The sequence below is a fragment of the Triticum dicoccoides genome, chromosome 2B (genome assembly GCF_002162155.2).
Source record: "Triticum dicoccoides isolate Atlit2015 ecotype Zavitan chromosome 2B, WEW_v2.0, whole genome shotgun sequence".
NCBI classification, from domain to species: Eukaryota; Viridiplantae; Streptophyta; class Magnoliopsida; order Poales; family Poaceae; genus Triticum; species Triticum dicoccoides.
Genome location: NC_041383.1, coordinates 324,812,931 through 324,818,336, shown reverse-complemented (window position 1 = coordinate 324,818,336; position 5,406 = coordinate 324,812,931).

Below are 5,406 nucleotides of genomic sequence, written 5' to 3'. Positions count from 1 at the left end.
GGTGGCTTCGTGACTGAATCCCGGAAGCTTGTCCACAAGGCCCTCTTCATGGTTTTCAGCAATATCGACTACCGTCTCCCAGACCTCAACCTTGTTGATGGCTTCAGGAAGCCGCCGGAGGGTGCAGACGTCCTAGTTGTCGAGGAGAAAGCTGCCCCCCTTGTGGCCAAGGTCCTCTGCGTCCCAACGGCTCCTCATGGTTGCCAGGCCCAGCGTTGAACTATTCTTGCCACTATGCTATCCTGTAACAAAACATAACACATGTTTTGTACTTAGACGCCATTTTTATTTATGGTCGTGGGAAACTGATATCTCTACGTAATCTTAATTGTGTGTTTATCCCTTTAGACTTCACTCGTCAGTTTTCGTATGATTAGTCCCTATGCATGTTTTGGCTGCCTGCCAATTTCATATTTGCCGCAATTGTCGTAAGTGTCTGGCCTTAGCAGTCATGTTGGCATGGATGCATCCCGATAGGTTTTCCTTGGTAGCTTTCGACGCAACCACTCATTCTGTGAGCAGGCTCGAAACAGAACGAGGGTGTAGACAAAAAGACTAGCAAGGTGCCATTACACAAAGGATTTCCTCATGCGAACACTTCAGTACCCATGGGATAACCAGATGCAAAATCTCGAACTCATAAAGGAGCGATGATTGGATGGACTTAGATTTTGTCTTTGCTTCATCCCATCCCTTTCAGCTGTGATCGCTCGCCGTGTTCACATGCTTTGGGAAGGATGGAAACCATGTGGGTAGCTATCAGTCTCCAGGAGGGGCAGATAAGGGAAAATCATTTATCTTGTAGCGTCAGGACGCGGTGCAAGGTATGGCCGATTTTTCCCTCCCCCACTCTATACTTTACGAACAATCTGATGGCGGCTGGCATAGAAGTCACGCTAATGTGGACAACCTTGCTGGAGCACACTTCCCGGGGAGTCGATCAACGGATTCGCACCAGCGGTCCACTCAAGATTTCCCTAAGTAGGGTAAATACTGAATCGAGTTTTGCGTGGTGCTCATCGACGTCGATGATGCTAAACCTAGAGTGGCTTGATTGTCGATAATAGAGAGTGGTGGAAAGAGAAACCCTGTACCTATACACTCTGTCCCCTTCCCCTGGACGAAGCTGGCATGGTGATCATGCTTCCTGGACTGCAGAGGGCGTTCTCCGCCACTGTTATTGATCCTTGCCGATGTAGCAGCTGCGGCGGAGGGAGGCGATGGAGACCGAACAGGGTGCGGGTGAAGCAACATTGCTTCCCCTCTCCTTTCCCGTCACCTCCCGCCTTTTCTCGGTGCTACGGATGATGAAGCCCTTGATGAAGAAAATGACGATGAAGATGATGCGTTACGTACGCTTCTCGGGTTTGCGCAAGCGCCACCCCCTACCTGGCGCGCCAAAGATGTCGTGGGAAACCACGGCCACCTATGGAGCCATGAGCCCCTTTGAGGTTCGGCAGGGGGAATGAGCATGTTGCACAAAGAGCAGAGAACATCGTGCAGCATGACAAAGGTCACACGGGCAGTTTTAGCCAGGTTCGTGCCGCCATGAGGCATAAAACCCTACTCCTGCTTTGGTGGATTAATGGTGGATTGTGGTGGAAAATGCAATGCTCTTACCTGGCAGGGCTGCCTCAGGACGAGAGCAGCTACGCGCGTATGAGTGTACATGGGTCTGAATCCCTTCTATGGTTGCCATCGGCCTCCTTTTATAGATCAAGGGGTCACCATAGTGGCAAATCAATCATTATGCACTGATTAGATAGCGAACAATGCTATCATACCTAACTCTGTAGACATGACAGAGCACATTAAAGCCTTGCCGGGCTGTCCTGACACCTTCTTGACTGTCTGCTTGACACATCATTGGACAGGTTTATTTGGAGCTAATTTCTGTAGGAAGTGGCTGCCATGTGGCAGAAAACAACCACTTAGTCACTTGGGTGATCGACATCGCACCGATCGACGACTTGTGTCGCTGTGATGTGGAGCAATGGAGCCTTGGCGGGGTGGTTTGCCTCTGTTATGCACGGCAAGCCAGCCGGGACGGTCCTGATGCTTACTCTTGGGGCCACCTCGACCTCGCCAGGCTCGCCTGCACGACAAGGGAGGTTTTCCCTTAGTGATGTCTTGCTTCCTTTGGCTTGACTTGGTCCTTTTGATCTGCACTCTGATTTCTCAAAGAGATGATCTCTTGTGCTTGACCTTGGCTTGGATGTTGCAATCTTGTCGGGTTGGTGGCTTGGTGTCCATGCACAAGTCAGGGGGAAACATACGCCCCTGTTTGTGTACCCCGATAGGGGTGATGTATACGAAGGCACTTGGATGGGATGGCAAGGTGAAGAGGACGGGTCAAGCAGCGGTAGTGTTTGCTATGTGATGCTGTTGCGTCGCCATAGTCCTCGCGGGCGATATTTGGGCAGACGGATAAGAACACAGAGTTGCTCGACTTGAAGAGACATAACCGTATTATGTTCACCCTCGTTGTTTATCAGCAAGTATCATTGTCCTTTTTTACATGTGCATCTAGCCAATGTAGGAATCCACTAGGGAGCAAACTTCATGTACGTGCATGTGTCGTTCAACAAGATCAATGCCTGTTTTTAGCTATAACAAATTTGTTCTCTAGCAGGTTCAACTCTGACCTGTTTATACATGCATGTGAGAACGCAACGAATTTGTTCATGTTGGGTCTTGCTGATTGATCCTGCTCCTTCCCAACACATAGTTGCAGATTCTCATATGTTCAGACAAGGTGAATTATCAGGTGAATTGTTGACGCTCTTGTTGTATGATAACAAGACCGTGAGTGGAATATTAGTCTAATTATCCAGCTGTATTTAGAAGCTGGCAACCTCTACAAATCAATGGCTATTTATTTTCACCGATGCAAGATCTACGTGTCTTATTCCTTCAGCCTCATGCTATCAAATAGTTCTGAATCTTCTATCCAGAAGGACAAAGTTGGAGTTAGCACTACAAGTGTATTGGACATGCTTGAAGTTGCACTAGGCTCTGGCAAAGAAGAAGACATTCTTGATTTTGTTGTCAATACTTTAATCAAGAGACACAAATTCTTACAGGATATTAGTATAGTTCGGAAGTCAACATGTTTCAAGTCTGAAATAAGTAAGGGATCCTTTCAACTGCAACAAAAGAATTTTGCAAGAAGGACACCGGAGATATGATTAACTACTCCTTGGAAGAGTGGAGGTATTAACCTATGTTACGTCTTTGCAATTGAAAGTTTGCCTCTTTGTGCACAAATCTTTGGTACTATCGAGGCACGGTTTCTCTTTGAAAGTCTCCTTTGTTGATCAGTGCAACTACCACTACTGCAGGATGCTGCTAATGCGACACTACGATCAGAGACCCTTCGACGAAACTGTGTGCGATGCAATAATCGCAAATGGTGGTGTAAAGAAAACATTAAAAAAGGTGCAAAACGTTTGCGATGACGGATGCATCAAACATGGTTCAGATTTTGGTTGCGTGTGCGATGCAGGCCATACGGTTCAGTTTAGTTAACTGTTTACGATGAGGAGGAACAAAATAAATGGGCTGCCAGATGAAGGCGCGTGTGATATACGACATACATGTCACTCAGATGAATTGTTTATGCTGAGGGGAACAACAAAAATGGGCAGCCAGATGAATGTGTGTACGATATACGACATACATGTCACTTGGATGAACTGTTTGCGTTGAGCCAAGAGAACATAAACGGTTCAACTTAACAAGATGTGTGTGATATGCGGCAAACAGGTCTATAATCGGAAATGTGCGGGAAGACATATAACAACATAGACGATTCTTGTTAACAAACCGTGTGTGTTGTGAGCAAATGATTGCTGGTGAAATCATCACCGACGGATTCCACTATTTAGTCCGTGTGCGATGTGATTTGCTCTGTCTATAGAGCATCAACATATATACTTAAAAAGACAACATTGCATAACCAAATTAAGCATACAATTACACAAGTGACTACACACAGAACATTTTCACACACCAAAGTAAGCAATTACATGCATACTAAACTAGGAGACACGAGGATCTAATCATCTACTTGTTGTTGCGACGAAGCTTGCCATTGCTCTGCTTTCGGCTGGATCCCTGACCATTTTGGGGAAGGAGGCACTTCCTCATGTCAATGATCCGCCTGTACATGTCGTAGCTCGTGTATGCCTCCTTGGCCGCGTACACGACTTGAGCTTTGTCGAGTTTCTACATCCAGGCCGAAAGCCAGACACGCTTGTCCTTGTTGCAAGAATCCTTCATGTCTCTGTAGTAGGGGTCCATGATGGCCTCGGTGAGGTGAACTAGTGAGTCCTTCTCATGCTCCTTGCTGCCCCAGATCTTGTATTGGCCCTGGATGTTGACAAGATTCTGGTAGGCGATGCCCGAATTCTTGAGCACCTTGACATTGTTGGTGATGTCCACCATAGTGAACATGTAGTGGGGGCTGTTGACAGACTTGGCGAAACGCTCGCAAGGCCTTGTGGCTAGGCAGTAGTGTAAGACGAGGACATGGTTGCGCATGCACATCTGGGCGACGGTGACCTCGGGATGAGGCCCAGCACGAGCCTGGGTGTACTCGAGGTCGAACCCGACCACCTTGTACTTCTGCTCGGCAAGCAACAGCTCCATGATGTGGATGGAGTGCTCCACCCAGACCGGGTTGTTGGTGTACACCACCGAGAGCTCCGTGAACCTTCGATGGGTGTCCGCCATGACATGCATGGTGAACTGTTGCTCGTCGTCGGCAGCCCCTCGGTGCGCCAATGGAGCCGCACAGGATACACTCTAAGAATTTGTCGTGGTGGGTGTGCTTCTTGTAGTGGTGGGGTGCGACCGAAAGGTTGAAGAGACACAAGGGTTAAATGGCTGTTGTAAAAAATGGGGGCCAGCCGGCCTGTAATCGTCACGTCTTGTCACGATGTTCATAGCGGAGGATTCCAATGCATGCTTGACAACACCGCACTGCACACATTTTGTTTGGCCACGCGTCGGCTAGAAGAGGGACAAATCATGGGCATTTATTGGTAAAAAGCTTTGTAAAAATGAAGTGTGTGGAATGACTTAGGTCATAAGTGTACCCGTGGGTGGTGAGGTCAAAGTTATACAGAAAGGTGATGATGGACACTCAAGTGCAATAATTAATTTTGCGCTCTACAGGGCACACGGTGGAAGAAACCAACTGTGTGCAATAATGTCAAAGATTGCAGTCGAGTTAGCTATACAGATCGTGTGCTATGAGATCGACAAGGTAAACATATTTGATAATGGTTAATAAAATCTTAAGACCATTGAATGTTAAGGTCAAAATAGTGCTACCAATATATGAGTCTCATATGATGCCATTTGTTGGGGAAACCGATCACCTATGGGGTCACAAGGATCCCT